This window comes from Prunus mume, linkage group LG4 (genome assembly GCF_029339155.1).
Source record: "Prunus mume cultivar Tortuosa linkage group LG4, ASM2933915v1, whole genome shotgun sequence".
Classification (NCBI taxonomy): Eukaryota; Viridiplantae; Streptophyta; class Magnoliopsida; order Rosales; family Rosaceae; genus Prunus; species Prunus mume.
The window spans coordinates 14,195,876-14,216,590 of NC_142701.1; the positions used below are offsets into that span (position 1 = coordinate 14,195,876).

The following is a 20,715-nucleotide window of genomic DNA, read 5'->3' on the forward strand; positions in this document are numbered from 1 at the left end:
TAGCAGGCTATATTCTTTGAACATTATTGTTGAAAAAAAGTGTGTTGGCTACGGATATGAATTGCTGAATTAAGTTACATGGTGTTGGCTAAGGTTGTTATCAGATCTTTGGGAAAGGGGCCTGTCACTTTACTATCTTGATAGGAACTAGTTCTTTGATGGTTCTTATTTCCATATGATTTTTTTAGGTACTGAGATAATTAAATTTTGAAAAACAATAATACTTGATGTGGAAAAAATAAAAAAGTGTGTCACTTTAGCCTTAGATATGTCATTGGAATAAAAGTAAAAATTAAGGTTTTTATTTTTATCTGAGGAAGATTATGGATGAAGTTAAAGTAGGTTTTGAGCTAGTGACTTTTGGCCATATGTAGGAGCAAGCATAACCAAGTATATTTATGAGTGAATGTATAATTCCAGGTGACACTTTTTTAAGTGCTTTTTACTCCCATGTATTGAGTGAAAAGTTTAATATAATTCTTCTAACCACATACCAGATGAATGCAAATTGGCCAAGATCCGAAACCTGTTATGCGAGACACCTATAACATGTTTAAAGGTGGGGGTGATCCAGAAAAGGTGTTGACTAAGAAATTTTTTATATGACCAAAACCATTTCTTAGTTGAGCTAGCTACTTGTGCAGTTCATAAGGTTAGAATCTAGAAAGGCATCTCATTTATGTGCGTCTCCCAATATATTCTCATGTGGTGGTGTTGGTTGTGGAGATGGCGGTGGAAGCGGAGGCTTTGGAGGAGGTGGTGGTAGTGGTGGTGGTGGCAGTGGCGGTGGAGGTAGTGAATGTGGTGGTGCAAGTGGTGGAGTTGGATGTGGAAGTAGAGTTGGTGTCATTTTTTAAAATGAATGATGGTATTTTGGGAATTTAAAAAAATTCATGAACAGTTCATCTCCGCTTCTTTTGAAAGTAGCTTTGAAAAAAAACCAGAGTCTTCTTGTAAAAGCTGCTGTCAAAAGGCCATTTTTTTTAAAATAATTGGGATATTTTATTTTTACCAAACACCTTAAACTTCTTAACTTTAAAGTGAATCAGGTTTTTAGCCAAAAAAAGCAATCCCAAGCAATTTTATACTATGAAATTCAACCTTCTTTGATCCACAAAATGTTGGCGGATCCCTATTTTTTGTTGTTGTATTTATGAGTTTAACCCGTATTATTTGTTATAAATAAAATTCATTTTTTTATTCTTTCCCAATGGGCTAATAGTTAGATTGTTAGAAATCATTAGAATGAGAGGTATCAGAAAGAATTTAAATTTCCATTCCCCAATATCGCTTGTATAAAGAAAATAATTGCAGAAATAACTATAGGCACAAAAACCTAAAACGATATGACAAAAATGTATAGCCGAATATTTTAAAGGTGTAGCCGAACGGCTAGACTCTTTAAGGTGTAGCCGAACGGCTATACTGTCTAAATACGTTCGAATATTTTAAAGGTGTAGCCGACCGGCTAGACTCTTTAAAGTTTAATATATTTAATATTTTAAGAGTATAGCCGAATGGCGATACTCTTTAAATATTAACACGAAGCTTGCACTTGCAGTGACAACCATTTTGCTTCTCTATCAAACTAAAGCTCCGATTGGTTTTCTTCAAAGCTCCGATTGTTTGGCTGCCGTGCTCCGTGTTGGCATCGTAAAAGAACCAACCCGCCTAAGAGGCCGCCCAGCCGCCTAGCCCCGCCTAGCTAGCGCCAGCCTATCCCCGCCTAGCCGCTTAGCGCCCGCCTAGCCCCACATCGCGGCTTGTTGCAGATTTTGACCGAGAAAATTCTGATATCGAGATGTGGTCGAGTTCCGAGCCGTGGGGAATTGGACCATATTCGGAGGAGATTGAGGAGGTGTCTGCGTTCGAAGTGAAGGAGAAGAAGAAGAGCAGAAATGCTTTGAGGAAGGGGTCGGAAGGTGAAGAGGTCCGAGCTATGCAGGTATGCTTGCTTTTGAAATGCGAGTATTGATTTTTGAGTCTATCATTCATTTCTTGTGTTTTGTTTATGATTTAGTGTTGTCTTTGAATTGTAAAATGGTACTTTTAAATTTGGCAAATTTAAAACTGAGCAGATACAGCTTTTTAGGACTTACAAGGGGGTATTAACTTTGTCTTTAGTATAGAAAGTTGTTAACTTTTGTTTCTTTTCTTTTCCAGAATGGGTTTGTGTGGTTATTTCCTTTTCTAGTGTTTGCTTCGTTTTTGGATGTAATATTTGTGATTTCGACTTGTTCTAATATAATGTTCCTGTTATTTGACAGGAAGCATCGCAAAACTAGGATTTTACTTGGGTAAGGAAGACATGGAGTTTTCCAGCTTCTCAAGCAGGACCGAACGTGCTGTCAAGACTTGTCAAGTAAGTTTCAATTATCATTAGATGTTACTATGTGCTGTCAAGACTACGATAGATACTGGCTTTTCTTGGGCCCTTGTAATGCATATGACCTAGGACATAGAAGGGTTTATTTCGAATCTTCAGAAGATGGTCACTGGGAGGTGATTGATACAGAAGAGGTATTCTGCTGAATTTTTGTTATACGATCAATTTGATTGTAGTACATATTGCTTGACCTTGTATAAGTTTACTTGCTTTTTCTTAAACCAAATGCAGGCTCTGTGTGCTTTGTTGTCAGTTTTGGATGACAGGGTAAACGAGAGGCTCTTCTTATTGAATCCCTGGAGAAACGAATAGCGTTTCTGTGCCAAGCAATGTCAAGTAGAATGGTAAATAGTGATAGAATTGACAACTTGGCGCAATCTGATCAATCTGAGCTGGATAGTGTTAGAGAAGACTTAAAATTATCAGTTGAAGAGGAAGGAAGAAACTAAGGAAGAAACTGAGAGGGAGAGCTATAATACTGAAGTTATTTTTGTTGTTCAAAGTTGTTCTGCTTTGTGACTAAATAAGGGAAATAGTGTGATTTTATATAAGTGGAATGGGAGGTGGAAGCCATACATACAAGCAATTACTAACTTCCCTGATCCCTTTTGTCAGTTGTGGCCATATAACTTTGTCTGAGAGGATGTTCTTGCTATGTGTGCTTATAGTTTGGTTTGGGATACATAATTGTGATCATAGTTAGATCTATTTAATGTTATTATTTTAACTGTATCTACCTTTCCCTAACCAATGACCAGATGCAAACCATTTTGATCCTAATCGTAATATGGAATTTGTGATTCCATCTGAATTATTTGTTTATTTGTTTCGTTTTGTTCATGTTATGTGTTCTTACAAAGTCTGAATTCAGTCCCTGCCAGCCGAAGAGGTTATGCTAATCTTTTATTTTGCTTTTGTTTTTTATTTTATCAAGTCATCCCACACTTTCTTTTCTATTTTTTTCTGTCTTCTTTCTCTGGATAAACCCGTAACTTATTACTAGTTGGTGTTGCAAACATGACAAGGCTTAAAGTTGTTAATCTCAGGTGGAACATCATCCGGGGTACCATACCTCAATGGTTGTGCACTTGTAGCAATCTTGAGTCCCTATCCCTTTATTTGAATCTCTTGCGAGATGAAATTTCAAGTTCCATTGGAAACTTGACAGCCATTGTCAATCTTGACTTGTCTGCTAATCAAATTGAAGGGAAAATGTCAAACTCATTGGGAAATCTTTGTAAGTTGACGGTTCTTGATCTGTCAAGGAACTATTTCAATGGAAGCGTATCAGAAAAATTGCGAAGCTTGTCAGGTGTAGTTCAGTCAAATGGAGTCACTGAAGCTGTCAACAAATGATTTTTCAAGTCCACTACCCGATCAGCTAGGAAATTTCAGACATTTACGCCTCCTTGCTCTTTCGAGTAATTCAATATCAGGTCCAATTCCAGTGTCATTGGGGAAATCATCATTCCTAGAAGACACAAGCATTTCTGAAAATCATTTTAATCGAACTCTTCCAAAAACTACTGGTCAACTCAAAATTATGTAAAGGGTATAGCTAGACGGCTATAGTATTTATAAAAAAAAGACTGCAGGCCTAGCGCCCATTTCGCCACGTGTCAAAAATAGTATAGCTGTACACTATACTAATTTTTTTAATAATAAATACCGTAGTGTAGCCGGTCGGCCATACTCTGTTTATTATTAAAATAAACCCCGAGTTGGAAAAGATTTGATGACGGTCTGGCGGGCAACCAATCCTGATGCTAGAGATTTTCCTATTGACATTGGTTTTGCTAACTTGTGTATCGCGAAAACCAGAACTCAGAACATGAAGATTGCAACACCAAAAATATGATTTAGTCTGTATTGCTTGCAGATATGTGAGAAAGACTCTGTCAAGCAAAGAAAAATGTGTACTCGCTTTGGAAGGAACAGATTCCCAAGAACACTCGGATAAGATCGCAATGCTTGTGGATGATGAGGAACCTGGAGTGAGAGAATTACAAGGAAGCCCAAATGCACTGGGGTTCTCTGATCATTTTACTACTAATGGAGATCATGCCTGTTCACTTTGCAAAGGTTGGTTTGAGGGAAGAATAGAACAAATTTTCCACTCTAAAATGAAATCTTGTAATATGTATGTGTCTGCATGTATAATATTTTGAGCTGTGGAAGTAGAGTTGGTGTCATTTTTTAAAAAGAATGATTGTATTTTGGGAATTTAAAAAATTCATGAACGGTTCATCTCGCTTCTTTTGAAAGTAGCTTTGAAAAGAAACCCAGAGTCTGCTTTTAAAAGTTGCTGTCAAAAGGCCACTTCTTTTAAAATAATTGAGATATTTTATTTTTACCAAACACCTTAAACTGCTTAACTTTAAAGTGAAGCAGGTTTTTGGCCAAAAAAAGCAATCCCAAGCAATTTTATACTATGAAATTCAACCTTCTTTGATCCACAAAATGTTGGCGGATCCCTATTTTTTGTTGTTGTATTTATGGGTTTAACTCGTATTATTTGTTATAAATAAAATTCATTTTTTTATTCTTTCCCAATGGGCTAATAGTTAGGTTGTTAGAAATCATTAGAATGAGAGGTATCAGAAAGAATTGAAATTTTCTTTCCCCAATATCGTTTGTATGAATAAAATAATTGCAGAAATAACTCTAGCCCAATGGGCTAAAGTGGTATTCTAGCCCCAAAAACCTAAAACGATGTGACAAAAATATATTTCAAGGGTATAGCCGCACGGCTATACTGTCTAAATACGTTTGCATATTTTAAAGGTGTAGCCGAACGGCTAGATACTTTAAATTTTAACATATTTGAATATTTTAAGATTTTAGTTCAGGACCTTATTTGATATCCCTCCATATAAAGGTGCACATATACACAAAAATTCTTAAACATTTGATGCCAAGTACCTTAACAGGAAATAGAAATATACTATGCTCCAAGTCGTTGGAAAAAAAAAAGTAGGTGAAAGCAAGACAATGAATACCACAACAAGGTGTCTTACTTGTCGAGGGGAGGGTCGCTTATTGTGCGCAGGTACCTCCTGTCTGTCTCCCGTCTTAGTTACTATATTCAAGTTTATAAATCATTGCCATGCTACGCTAAACTTTTGCAGAAGTACTCTAAATCCACCCATACTATGAATTTGTTTCTTTATTTTGTTTGATCTGATTTTTAAATATAATGTTGAACACCAATGGCTTTGATGATGATATGCATTAGTTTTATTTTTGTACTTTTGCATATTTTGTTTCAACTATCCTCAGTCCCCTTGGTAGCTTATCTGTATTTCTTTGTTGCAGAATGTGATGGAACAGGAGAGCCAAACATTGAAGAACAGGTTAGAGGTTTCAAACACAGATATTAACATTCTCATTTTCGAGCATTATCCATCCAGGATGAAGTTTTAATTATTTTATTAAATGACAGTAGTTCTTGGATTGGGTGGAAGAAGGAGCAAAATGTCCATATTGTGAAGGTCATGGGTTTACAATTTGCGATGTATGTGAAGGGGCAACAGTAGCTTAGGTATCAAAATATCTTCCCATACTGTGTTTTTCCCATTTCTCTGTGATTGTTGGCTGGGGTAACAATTTTTACCTTAATAAGATGAAAACCAAATCCAGTATGAAGTAAGTTAATTTAACCATTACTCAATAGGACGTGTTAATGCAAATAATAAACCGAGATTTAACAGTTATATATATATATATATGTATGTATATGTATAAATAGATATTGTCATTTCTTTATATGGTATTCTAGGAATTCTTAAAAAATTATATAAAGAAGAAATTAATCTATTTGAGCATTTTGAGCACTAATATCGCTAGAAGAAATAACTCTAGCCCATCTGGGTAAAATGGTATTTTAGCCCACCTAGGCCGATTTTTGGAACACTGCGATTGACTAAAAGTCTGAAAAAATTTAGCTGCAAATTTGAGTTTGAGACTTTTTCTCCTTGATTTTCCTTTGTCGATAATCTGGTCTAGAGCATTATCCATTATATTTAGGCAATTACCAAGGTATAACTATTGTCCCCTTTTGATTTTTTAATTTTTCAAAGTTATTACCTGTATAAAGAATTTAGCATTTCCCCATTTAATACTCATATTATACACGTACGTACGTATTTGTCAATAGTACTTCCGTTTTCCGTATACGTCTTAAAGACTCGGTATAATGAAAGCAAACGTATTGTACACGTACGCATGTATTCTAATGATTATTTAATTCAAAACAATTAATTACTATTTACCAAGTAATTCAAGAAATTGAGTAAAATATTTAAATATTCACTAAAGGAATAATAATTAAAACATAATCACTAATTAAAGTAATTAAAAAAGGGCCAAGGTATTACCTAATTACATGTATTGAATTGAAGAAGTTAGCCCAAAAGCAAAAGTAAAGAAACTAATTTAAAAAATTTAAATTTTTTTTAATAAAAAAACAAAAAAGAAAAAGAAAAAAAGGGCGGAACAACCTTTACCGATGAAATTTTGTTGGCCCAAGTGCACAAACCTCTCCCGACAAAAAAACCTCCGAAATTTCGTCGAGGTAAACCTATCCGGCAAAGTTTGCCGGCATAGAACTTTGCCGAAGAAATTTCGTCGGGAGATGTTTTATTTACATTCATTAGTAATTATGTTCTAACTATTATTTCTCTAGTCAATAATTAGTATTAAATATTTTAGTTAACATCATAAACGATATTACTTAATAAATAGTATTTAGTAGTTAAAATTTTTGAATTTGATAAAATTCTTAAATACTAATTATTCACCAAGTAAACAATAATTAAAACATAAGTAAGAATTAATGTAATTAAAAAAGAGAAATTCAGATTATGGTATTTATAGAGTATAGCCGGGCGGCTGTACTGTAAAAAAATCTTTTTGGAGAGTATAGTATAGCCGTGCGGCTATACTTTTTGAAATAAATAAATAAATAAATTGGGCCGCATAGGAGCTATGTGGGTCCTTTTGAATAAAAATAAACAATATAGCTTGTCGATATGTCTAATGGGTGCCTTTTTATTTTTTTAAACTTTTTCTCCCTAATTTTCCTTTGTCGATAAGTCTAGTCTAGAGCATTATCCATTACTTTTAGGCCATTACCAAGGTATAGGTATTGTCCCCCTTTGATTTTTTTTTAATTTTTCAAAGTTATTACCCGTATAATGAATTTAGCATTTCCCCATTTAATACTCATATTATACACGTACGTACGTATTTGCCAATAGTACTTCCGTTTTCCGTATACGTCTTAAAGACTCGGTATAATGAAAGCAAACGTATTGTACATGTACGCATGTATTTTAATGATTATTTAATTCAAAACAACTAATTACTATTTACCAAGTAATTTACGAAATTGAGTAAAATATTTAAATATTCACTAAAGAAATAATAATTAAAACATAATCACTAATTAAAGTAATTAAAAAAGGGCTAAGGTATTACCTAATTACATGTATTGAATTGAAGAAGTTGGCCCAAAAGCAAAAGTAAAGAAACTAATTTAAAATTTTTTAAAAATTAAAAAAAAAATTATTTAAAAAAAAAGGGGAACAACCTTTCGAAATTTTGTCAAGACAGTTCATAAACCTCTCCCGATGAAATTTCGTCGAGGGAAACCTAATCGGGCAAATTTTACCAGCATAGACCTTTGCTGATGAAATTTCGTTAGGAGAGGCATAAAAAAAAATTCATTTTCATAATTAAATAATATCTTAGCCTGATTTATTTACATTCATTAGTAATCATGTTCTAACTATTATTTCTCTAGTCAATAATTAGTATTAAATATTTTAATTAACATCATAAATGATATTACTTAATAAATAGTATTTATTTGTTAAAAATTTTGAATTTGATAAAATTCTTAAATACTAATTGTCACATCCCGAGATCGGCTCCGACGTAGCACGATATTGTCCGCTTTGGGCCCCCTCTTTGCCCTTACGGTTTTGTTTCCGGGAGTTCACGAGCAACTTCCCAGTGGGTCATCCATCCTGGGATTGCTCTAGCCCCAACTTGCTTAACTTCAAAGTTCCCATGACTCCAAAACCAGTGAACTCCCAAAAGGCCTCGTGCTAGATGGAGGCGGGCATATACATATAAGGTACATCACCCCCTCTCCGTTGGTCGATGTGGGATGTTACAATCCACCCTCTTAGGGACTCGACGTCCTCATTGGCACACTCACATCACACGGTAGAATGGCTCTGATATCAAATTGTCACATCCTCGGATCGGCTTATATATATATATATAATATAATATAATCCAACACCTAGTTGTACCGGGGAAACAATCCAACCGGGGGATTTGTAAGATTTTGGATGGTGGGTTTGTAAAGTTTTCTTCATGGATTTCGGACTTGGTATCCAGTATTGTTTTGTTTTGATATATATATATATGCTTGATTACGATGGTTTTCGGATGCATTTGGATTTATGGCTTGATTTTCTAAACAGTGGGGGTTATATTATGTTGGTTTACACTAAACTAAACGTTATTTTTGTCCACTCAAAATTTTCTGTTTTGCGCCCTCTAGCCGTAGTTGACTGAGCTCCATAGCTGAGTCGGATCGTGTGCTTTCGAAATCTTGAGCCTTCGTGGGAATTCTTTCATCATTTCATTCATGTGAACTTTGTTCTTGTTGTAACTGAAATTCTTAGACATGCTTTGTTATCGCCCGCGTAGGGTTTGATTTGTGAGGCCGGAGGCTTTTGTTGTAAACTTTTTTTTTTTTCCTTTAAAGCATGCTGCTAGTTGGGATTGTTAAACTGTGAATTTTGGGAAATGTTCAATTTACGGAGGAGACTTTGCCAAAATTTTTTGGTAGAAAGTTTCGACTCTTAGTAAGTGGGCCCAACATCGGGTGATGTCGGTATTAAGGTCGGATCCGTCCTAATTTCCGAGGAAATTCGAGGCGGGTCCTGTCACTAATTATTCACCAAGTAAACAATAATTAAAACATAAGTAAGAATTAATGTAATTAAAAAAGAGAAATTCAGATAATGGTATTTGTAGAGTATAGCCGGGCGGCTGTACGTTTAAAAAATTCTATTTTGAGAGTATAGTATAGCCGCTGCTATACTCTTTGAAATAAATAAATAAATAAATGGGGCCGATAGGAGCTATGCGGGTCCTTTTAAATAAAAATAAACAATATAGCAGGTCGCCTATACTCTTTAAATATCTAATGGGTGCCTTTTTATTTTTTTAAACTTTTTCTCCTTGATTTTCCATTGTTGATAAGTCTAGTCTGGAGCATTATCCATTACGTTTAGGCTATAGGTATTGTCCCCCTTCGATTTTTTAATTTTTCAAAGTTATTACCCGTATAAAGACTTTAGCATTTCCCCATTTAATACTCATATTATACACGTACGTACGTATTTGTCAATAGTACTTCCGTTTTCCGTTTATGTCTTAAAGACTCGGTATAATGAAAGCAAACGTATTGTACACTTATGCACGTATTTTAATGATTATTTAATTCAAAACAATTAATTACTATTTACCAAGTAATTTACGAAATTGAGTAAAATATTTAAATATTCACTAAAGAAATAATAATTAAAACATAATCACTAATTAAAGTAATTAAAAAAGGGCTAAGGTATTACCTAATTACATGTATTGAATTGAAGAAGTTGGCCCAAAAGCAAAAGTAACGAAACTAATTTAAAAATTTAAAAATATTAAATTTTTTTATTTTTTATTTAAAAAAAAAGGGGGAACAACCTTTCCCGATGAAATTTTGTCGGCACAAGTGCACAAACCTCTCCCGACAAGAAAACCACTCCTGACGAAATTTTGTCTGGGGAAACCTAATCCGCAAATTTTGCCGGCATAGATCATTGCCGACTTAAATTTCGTCGGGAGAGGTTTTTTATATATTAAAAAATAAAATCATTTTCATAATTAAATAATATCTTAGCCTGATTTAATTACATTCATTAGTAATTATGTTCTAACTATTATTTCTCTAGTGAATAATTAGTATTAAATATTTTAATTAACATCGTAAATGATATTACTTAATAAATAGTATTTAGTTGTTAAAATTTTTGAATTTGATAAAATTCTTAAATACTAATTATTCACCAAGTAAACAATAATTAAAACATAAGTAAGAATTAATGTAATTAAAAAAGAGAAATTCAGATTATGGTATTTGTAGAATATAGCTGGGCGGCTGTACTTTTAAAAATGTTCTATTTAGAGAGTATAATATAGTCGCACGGCGATACTCTTTGAAATAAATAAATTGGGCCGCATAGGAGCTATGCGGGTTCTTTTAAATAAAAATAAACAATATAGCCGATCGCCTATACTCTTTAAATATGGAGTTTCACTAAAACACCCAAAATGGGAGTTGAAATTATAAAAAAACCCAAGCACTATTTAAACATATAAACACACCCAAAACCCATCATTACACACACTCAAAACCCATTTATAAACACACCCAAAAAGTTGACTTTGAGGTTGATTTTGGGTGTGTTTCTATGTTTAAATAGTCCTTGGGTTTTTTTTATAAATACATGTCTAGGATTGGGTTTATTTATAAATTTGTACTTTAAATATCTATTGGGTGCCTTTTTATTTTTTTAAACTTTTTCTCCTTGATTTTCCTTTGTCGATAAGTCTAGTCTAGAGCATTATCCATTACGTTTAAGCCATTACCAAGGTATATGTATTGTCCCCCTTTGAATTTTTAATTTTTCAGAGTTATTACCCGTATAAAGAATTTAGCATTTCCCCATTTAATAATCATATTATACACGTACGTATGTATTTGTTAATAGTACTTCCGTTTTCTGTATATGTCTTAAAGACTCGGTATAATGAAAGCAAACGTATTGTACACGTATAAAAGGACAGTGACTTCATTAGCTAAAAATGTTTTAGGAGAAGGATCGACTTCTAGTTCATTGAGATCCCTTTCACTATAAAAACTAGGTTTTTGAGGTTGAGGCAATGACCTTTCACCACTGAACATTACAACTGCAACTGGCATGCTTGGCCTATCTGCCAGGTTACGCTGCACACCTAAAAGACCTACATGATGAAGATAAAGGAGTCCCCGAGCAATTCCATTAATAATGTCAAATCCCTTGGGCCAATCTAGCATCATGCTTTTTCTTGCTATTTCTAGTGTTGTGATTTATATCTTTCCACTTGTAGGATGAAAGTGAAGTTTTCTTCAGGATCAAAAGAAGAACATATGTACAAAAACTGGTTGATGATTTGTGTACCACTATTCCCTGGATCCTGAATCATTAATAATTTTGTTTGAGAACGACCACATTCATAAGCAGAAGACTACTGAGGAGATAAGACCTCATGAAAACCACTGTATATAATGTTACTTATAAAAATAATTTTATTGTTGCATAATTGATTTGTTACCTTATTATAGATGATGCCCATAAACTTATATATTTATGTTTCCCATGATTCTGGAAGTGTGCTAGTGGGGAATGTTTGGAATGATTCCTTAGATTCCTTAGATCAGAGTATAGAAGAAATGAAGTTTAGATTTGGTGAGCATAAGAAGACGCATCCGAAGAATACGCTGTGTCGAAGCTGAAACTGTAGGATCTATTGTAGATGCAGGAGCTTGTCTCGTCCGCTACTATCTCTCTGATGATCAATGTTGGGTATTTTACAGTTTGCTTTATTACATTATCATTATATAGGCTCGCCCCAGCTTCGCTATCCGAAACTTACAACAGTTGAAGTCGAACAATCAGACTCACCTACATCCGAATCTAGCAGCTAGGAATCACGCAATCGAGAAAGAAGCATGATCGGTTGAGCTCGAAGAACAAGAAACAGAAGCACGCTTTGGAACAATCACAAAAGGGGGATTCCCGGGGTATTTCTAAGGACGGACCACATACCAACCATTCCTTTTTGGAATGCAAAGAAGAAAGGATGGTCGTAGATCACTGATGTCGAATTCCAAGAAAAAAATCATATGAAAGAATCGTCAAATTATGGGTTCCAGGAGTAGGCGGTTTTGAATGGAGAATGAATGAAATAGAATTGTCTGGCGGAATCATATGACAGAGAAAGTGCAGACCCTCCCACTTGTCGGGGTTATAGGGCTAGCTAACCTAACTATGAATTTATATCAATTCGGGATAGACAGAGTCTAGGATAGTACGTTGTAGTAGTGAGACCGAGGTATAGTAACGAAGCTAGATCGAAATGAACGACTCAATTCCTCTCGAAGAAAGGAGAGAGAGGGAACAACCAATTCTATGAAATAATATCTTATTTACTAGGATCGATTGCTACTGGTCTGGGTTACCTCAAAGATAGAGCCATTAGGGGAGAAAAAACAACATAGTTAGCGCACTAACTCAAACCCAGCTCCACACCTCACTATGTTGAGGGTTTAAGTTGCCTAAGCAACAAGAGGGAGATGGGAATCGAACCTCCATCCGAGAGCAAAAAGACGTCTTCCATTTGATGCTGCACACATGAAGTAACATGGAGATGGTTATATAGAGAGAGGGGAAGGAGATGGTGGTTGAAGGTATGGAAAACTTTATGCTACGAATATGTGATTGGCTAAATTAATGGTTCTATACATTGCAGACTAAACTACTTTAAAAAAGATTATCATGATCTAATTTAGAGTTGACTTATTCTCTTTCCTATGCAAGTATGAGTTTATGACCTTGGTATATCATTACCATTCCATTCAACAATAGCGTATGGTTAATACACAACATGCAGGACATGCATATGTTGCCATATTTATAGTGTTCGATAATTTCCATGAATAATTGTTAGTTAATTGGGGTTCTAGTTTATAATTGTTACCTTTTATTTGGGTCTTCAAACAATGAGTTTAATCGGCATTTCCTAAGTGGGTGGAATAAATTCCCCTCACTAGCATCCGAGCAGTTTTATGCCATCCTCATTATTCAGGACGTATACTGCTTCACATGTTAAGTATTGCAATAATGCATGATTAGTACTTCAACCTCTCTCCCTCTCTCTTCTCGCTCTCTCTCTTCGTTGCAACTGACCTGCAATGAACCATTTGCTTGGTCATGAACCGACTGTGGTCGTAGATGAGAGTGGCCAGTCGATGTTGGTCCCATAATTTCCTTCATCAACTTAATTGGTTTCAATTTGGTAGGCAGTTCCAACCACTTGGTCCGGTTAATCAAACTGTGCTTAGCCCTAATCAGCCTCCAAAACCAATGCACTGCATTGAAATGTGCAAAGTCCTTTTGAATCTACAAAGCATGCACTGCATTGGAATGCGAGATGTCATTTGGAACATCCAGAGCATGCATTGCATTGGAATGCGGAAAGTCCTTGTTGAATGAACAATTTTCCAACGCTCCATCAATTAATTCTCTTGTTGGTTCTTATTATAAATGATTACCATATGCATTCAGCCTTGCATTCTTCAACTTAAGGTGATTGTTTTCCCAGGTTTCTGTTTATTATTTAGTTATCTTTTTTTTTATTATTATTTTTAAATTCCTTGTCATACTCTTGCAGATGGACAACGGAAGATGGCAGGATTTATACAAACAAATTGCAAACACACGAACCTAGAGTTGATTGGCAAGTGGAAAAACTTGGAGGTGTTATCATTGGGTTCATGCTTAAATTGGGCCAAAATACTTGCAATTATACAAACACATTACAAGAATTTTTATGGTTTAGATTTGTCCAAAGGCTCTGTTCATGGATGTGGGGCATTGTCAATTGTGAAGTTGGGGTACTTAAATTTGAAGGGTGCAAAAGTTAATCGGGATGGTCTTGTCACGTTGCTGCACTAATGCAAAGATTTGGCGATGTTGGACGCCAGAGATTGGTCTGGTTTCAATGACAACGACGATGAAATGTCAAAGCACATGCATCTCATATTAGTAAATTTATGTGCGAAGTTTTTGAATTTTATGAATTTCTTTGTGGTATGGACAATTTGGTTCTTCCTGTTGATGGAGGCTCATTTCATCTGCATGTAGAGGAGACATCAGATGAAATGCTCAATGTTTTGCATGATGCGTTCAATGATTAGGACAATGAGGAATGAAGAACTATTTGATTGTACAAAGTGATATCTCATCTTTTTTATATTTACAACACCATTGAGCAATTATGTGTGCTAGTGTGGTGCGGTGTTCATCTTGTGTTTTTGGACATTGTTACTCCAATGAGGGCTTGTTATAAGTTCCACTCATGATTTCATTATAAGATGTTTGCTTAATTTGGAAAATGGTCGTTCAAAATTCCTTCGCTAGATTTTCTGTAATATCACATGTGCTCGCGATTCGCTACAACCAGTAGACAAATGAAATAATGTGTTATATGTAAGGCCCAATTTGGAATTGCTGTGACTTTTAAAAAAAGTTGCTTTTTGCCGTGATTTGAAAATATTTAGCTGTAAAGTAAAGCAGCTCCATGTTTGGTAAACAATATTTTTAAAGTGTTGTTAGTACAAAAAGCAGTGTTAAAACCGTTTGGTAAATTTTAAAATAAAATTGCTGTAATCTGTGAATAATGACTGAAATAGACATGATGTTGAAAGTGTTATATAGTAATCATGTGGTGGTTGTGGTGTTGATGGAGTGAAGGTGGTGGTGGTGATGAAGGTGGTTGTTGTAGTGGTGGTGGGGATGGCGGTTGTGGAGGTGGTGGTGGTGGCAGCGGCAGCAGTGACAGCATGGTGGTGGTGGTGGTGTTGGTTGTGGAGATGGTGGAGGATGTGGAGGTTTTGGAGAAGGAGGTGGTTGTGGTGGTGGTGGTGGTGGTGGTGGAGGTGGAGGTGGAGGAGGTGGTGATGAAGGTGGAGTTAGTGGTTGTGGTAGTGGTGGTGGTGGGGATGGCGGTTATGGAGGTGGTGGTGGTGGTGGCGCTGGTTGTAGAGATGGTGGTGGTGGGGTGGTGGTGGTGGGGGTGGTAGTGGTGGTAATGGCAGCATGGTAGTGGTGGTGGTGGTTGGTTGTGGAGATGGTGGTGGATGTGGAGGTTTTGGAGGAGGTGGTGGTAGTGGTGGCGATGGTGGAGGTGGAGGTGGAGGAGGTGGTGGTGGAGGTGGTGGAGGAGATGGTGATTGCTGTGGTGGTGGTGGTGGTGGTGGCATGTGGTTGTGGAGGCAATGAATGTTTTGTTGCAAGTGGTGGAGTTGGATGTGGAAGTGGAGGTGGTGTCATTGTTTAAAATGAATTATGGTATTTTGGGAATTTAAAAAATTCATTAAAGGTTCATCTCTGTTTCTTTTAAAAGCAACTTGGAAAAGCAACCCAGAGTTGCTTTTAAAAGCTGCTGTCAAAAGGACACTGCTTTTAAAATAATTGGGATATTTTATTTTTATCAAACACCTTAAAATGCTTAACTTTAAAGTGAAGCAAGTCTTTGGCGGAAAAAAACAAATTCCTATACGAGGCCTAAGAATGAGATACTAATTCTCATGTAACGCATGTTGTTTGAATTCTCATTGAGAATAGTTCGTAAATCAATGTCATATGATTTATGTTACCTTCAATTTATTTCAAAACAGAGCTGCAAACTTCTCTTCATTGTCTCGTTAGACTGTTTTGTATCCAATTTTTCATCTGCATAGAATACATTGCGGACTGATATATCTCATAACAGAAGATGAGGGTTGTCAAGTGCAATGAGAAAAAAGGCTGTAATTGGGTTTAGTTCATAATTTCTATGGATACATTTTAAAAAGTAAATTCCTATACAAGCAATTTTATACTATGAAATTCAACATTCTTTGATCCACAAAATGTTGGCGAATCTCTATTTTTTGTTGTTGTATTTATGGGTTTAACCCATATTATTTGTTATAAATAAAATCCATTTTGTTTTTAAATTCTTGCAAAATGGGCTAATAGTTGGAAATCATTAGAATGAGAGGTATTCGAAATAATTTAAATTTTAATTCCCCAATATCGCTTGTATAAATAAAATAATTGAAGAAATAAATCTAGCCCAATGGGCTAAAGTGCTATTTTAACCCTAGACCTTAAAACGATAGGACAAAAATGTTTATTTAAAGGGTAAATACAGTAGAATATTTTAAAAGTATAGCCGAACGGCTAGAGTCTTTAAATATTAACATATTCAAATATGTTAAAGAGTATAGCCGTACGGCTATACTGTGAATATTATCACGGCTTGAACTTGCGATACACCATTTCGCTTTCTATCAAACTCAAAGCTTCGATTGGTTTTCTTGGTTTCGCTTCGTCCTCCAGATTCGCATCGTAAAAGACCCAACCCACCTAGGAGGCCCGCCCCGCCCCACCTAGCCGCTTAGCGCCCGCTAGCCCTCGCCTTGCCGCTTAGCGCCACCTAGCCCCACATCGCGGCTTGTTGCAGATTTTGACCGAGAAAATTATGATAGCGGAGACAGGGTCGAGTTCCAGAGCCATAGAATTGGACCATATATATTCAGGAGGAGATTGAGGAGGTGCTTGCCGTTTCGGAAGTGAAGGAGCAGAAGAAGAGCAGAAATGCTTTGAGGAAGGGGTCGGAAGGTGAAGAGGTCCGAGCAACGCAGGTCTGCTTGCTTTTGCTTTTGAAAGGCGAGTTTTGATTTTTCGGAGTCTATCATTTATTTCTTGTATATCATGCCCATCTACCAGTTCATTTATATATTAAATTGACTCATTTGAATTGTTAATTCCCAGACAATTCTGCAGAAAGCATCTGGAGCTTGCTTCTGCTTCCCAAGTCAAGGTCAGTAGCTGCGGAAAAGATCACACCACCAAATTCGGCATATCAATTTGAGGTTTCTTGGTGAGGATTATCTGGCGATAATGCTCGCAGACTAGCCTGTTGAAGGTCTGCAAAAGTATTCATGTGGTTTACTGTAAAAAATATAGTCTGCCAAAATGCAAGATTCATATGTCTTTTAGTCTCTTGAACTTTGAAATTTTGAAATGCTCCAATGACCCCTTTGAATATCAAATTATATCGTGGACAACTATTCTATCCAATTATCGAGATGTTAAAAGTACATTGCAACTTTTACTTCACTCCTGTTGGACTTGAATACTTTGAACTTGGAACTGTTGGTAAGAATGTGCTTGTGAGCGTCCATGTTTTGGTCGGGTGGACATAGCCTACTCTTTTTCAGTCATATTCATTGAGGTCCAGGGGTTATGGTGGCGATAACTTGTTTCTTCATGCCCTACCTTTCATTTACTACCTTATTTTTCAGACAACATATGTATATCTTTGCATACTGAGTTGTTTCAAGTCGCAATCAATCAATGTTATGTGGGGGTCTTCCACATTTTGTGCTATGCTTTTCACATGGAGATCATGTGTCATGTACAATCACCCGACTCTTTCATGTTAACCCTACTATATTATGCATAAAAAATAAAAACCCTACTTTATAATACAGAAAATAACCCTACATGCAAGTAGATGCATTGTAATCTTAGAGATCAGAGATCATTTTTTGTGAACTCACCTAAATAATGCAAAAACTGAACTAGAATACTGATTGGGTAGGCATGTATTATGTGCTGCACGTGAAAGATTTCTCTTCGAAGCAAAAACGGTTGGAGATAGGAGGTTGAACAGAGTTTGTATGGCCAAGTAACTAGCAAAAAGTAAAGACTTCTCTTCTGGGATTGATGAGCAACTAGCTAAGAAGGCAATAAAAGCCGGTAGACCATTGATCTTGCGTTAATAGTCATGTATATGTTTTGCGATGTACATTTTACAGTGCAGAATGGTCTTCAGATAATTTTCTGTTTCTTTTAAGTTGCGTTAAGACCAAGAATTTCCTCACACTTAAGTGATTGTTCTTAATGCATAGCTTGTTGCTGCATTTTCAAAAGGCCGATAGAGTGATTACTTCTACGCTTCTTTATATGCTGGGCTTTATTATGAAAGTCAGGTTTCTTAACGCCTAGCTTGTTGCTGCATTTTCCAAACGCCTAGGCGGTCTAAAACACTTGAATGGCGTTTGCCATGAGTCAAAACACTTGAAAAGTACCCCCGATTTCGGAGTTGGCCAAAGTGAGTTGGGGCTCCAAGTTTCAACATATCCAAAGCATATATTGAAAAGAGAGAAATTTCACAGTAAATCAATCTGAGAGTTCAATTTTATCTTCTTCTTTTTTTCGTGAGAATGTTTGCTTTTGATATACATCGGTCTCTAGAGTGCTACTAAATAATGTTACCGCACACATTAGTTTTTTGTAGAGAATTGCACGCTGGGTTGGAGTGGTCTTGGTAATTGCTTTACTTTTCAAACAACATTTTACATAAAGAAAACTACCACCTCTCTTACTACTATACCCATAAAACCTTGTTTGAAATTGTTGTTCTCGTTGGCAAAGGGATTGCAAAATCACCATCTTGCATTTTTCTCACAAGAAGTAAGAAATAATATCAGCCACTCAGTTTCTTTCATAGTTAGTAAAATACGGAACGGGAAAAATAAGAAGAAAATCTGTACGTATTTTATTCGGCATAATTTTGGCAAGTTACAACTGAAAAGTTCGGCCACTATATAATATTTTAATATATATTATTTTGATGATATAATATGTGAAATTTATGTGTATAATACGTGAATTTTGTGTATATTATTGAAAATGTTGTAAAAACCACGTGTATTAAAAATGAAAAATACGTACGTATGTGTACAATAAGTGTATTGTATGTTTGCTTTTGACAAAACGTGTATTGTACCGAGTCTTTAAAACGTGTATGGAAAATGGAAGTATTATTGAAAATATATACGTACGTGTATAATACAAGTATTAAACGGGAAAATGCTAAATTCTTTATATGGGTAAAACTGTGGAAAAGTAAAAAATCAGAATGGGACAATGGAGACTGGGGTAATAAAGTAATAGTAATGGATAATGATCTAAACTACTTTTATCGATAAAAAAAATCAGAGATTCTTTTTTTTTTAAATAAAAAAAAGTAGGGGGCATTTTAGATCTAAAAACCGCAAAAATCAACTGACATTTTACCACAATGGAACCGCAATCGCGGAAAACCGAACCGCATTTGCGGTATGAAGAATCGAACCGCATTTGCGGTTGCGGTTACGGTATTTGATTTTCAAAACTTGCGACTACCGCAAACCGCGATTATATTTAATAAATAAAAAAATTGCATTTTGTAGATTGCTTTGGTCCTCAAACAACACAACGGGGTCCTTCAAATCCACTCACCACTACCAACACTTGAGTTTGTAATTTTAATTTGTAACATTAGTGCATTACATTTTCCTTTTAGTTTGTAATTTTAATTAACTTTGAATTGAATTTTTCCTTTGGGTTGTAACTTTAATTCATTTTGCATTGCATTTTCCTTTTGGTTTGTAACTTTAAAGGATTTGGAATTGGAATGCTTGAGAAGTTGAGGTTGTGAATGCTTGAGAAGTTTAACTTTAATTGGAATGCTTGAAATTGTAACTTTAATTTTCTTTAGGTTGTGAATGCTTAAGAAGTTGAAGATGTTGTAAATTTATATATGCTTGAAAAGTTAAGGTTGTGAATTTATATTTTTGGGTTAAAGTATGCTTGAAAGCAAAAAGCTTCAAAAGAAGCATCAAAATTAGGCATAAAATGTGGAAGATTGGATTTTTACGACACAAAAAGAATTTGCAGTTTTAAACCGCTATTTCACGGTAATCGACCGCTTTGCGGTTATGCTTTGCTTCAAAAATTACCATACATAAATAGTCGGTCGGTTTGCGGTTTGGGCAAAAATTCGCGGTTACCAAACCACAACCATTCCTAAAAAAAAGGACCCATTATAGCATTAATAAAAAAATAAAAATAAAAAAGTCCCGAATGTAGCCGCCCGGCTATACTATTTATTGAAAAAAAAAATTATATCCTGGTATAGCAGGCTATATTCTTTGAACATTATTGTTGAAAAAAAGTGTGTTGGCTACGGATATGAATTGCTGAATTAAGTTACATGGTGTTGGCTAAGGTTGTTATCAGATCTTTGGGAAAGGGGCCTGTCACTTTACTATCTTGATAGGAACTAGTTCTTTGATGGTTCTTATTTCCATATGATTTTTTTAGGTACTTAGATAATTAAATTTTGAAAAACAATAATACTTGATGTAGAAAAAAAAAAAAAGTGTGTCACTTTAGCCTTAGATATGTCATTGGAATAAAAGTTAAAATTAAGGTTTTTATTTTATTTTTTTATCTGAGGAAGATTATGGATGAAGTTAAAGTAGGTTTTGAGCTAGTGACTTTTGGCCATATGTAGGAGCAAGCATAACCAAGTATATTTTATGAGTGAATGTATAATTCTAG

The 20,715-nt window shown here is 35.3% G+C and overlaps 1 pseudogene; it reads left to right on the top strand.

Moving 5' to 3' along the window:
* The first annotated feature begins 1,801 nt into the window (after positions 1–1,801).
* Positions 1,802–5,927, top strand: LOC148917963 (protein disulfide isomerase pTAC5, chloroplastic-like; annotated as a pseudogene).
* The last annotated feature ends 14,788 nt before the right edge of the window (positions 5,928–20,715 follow it).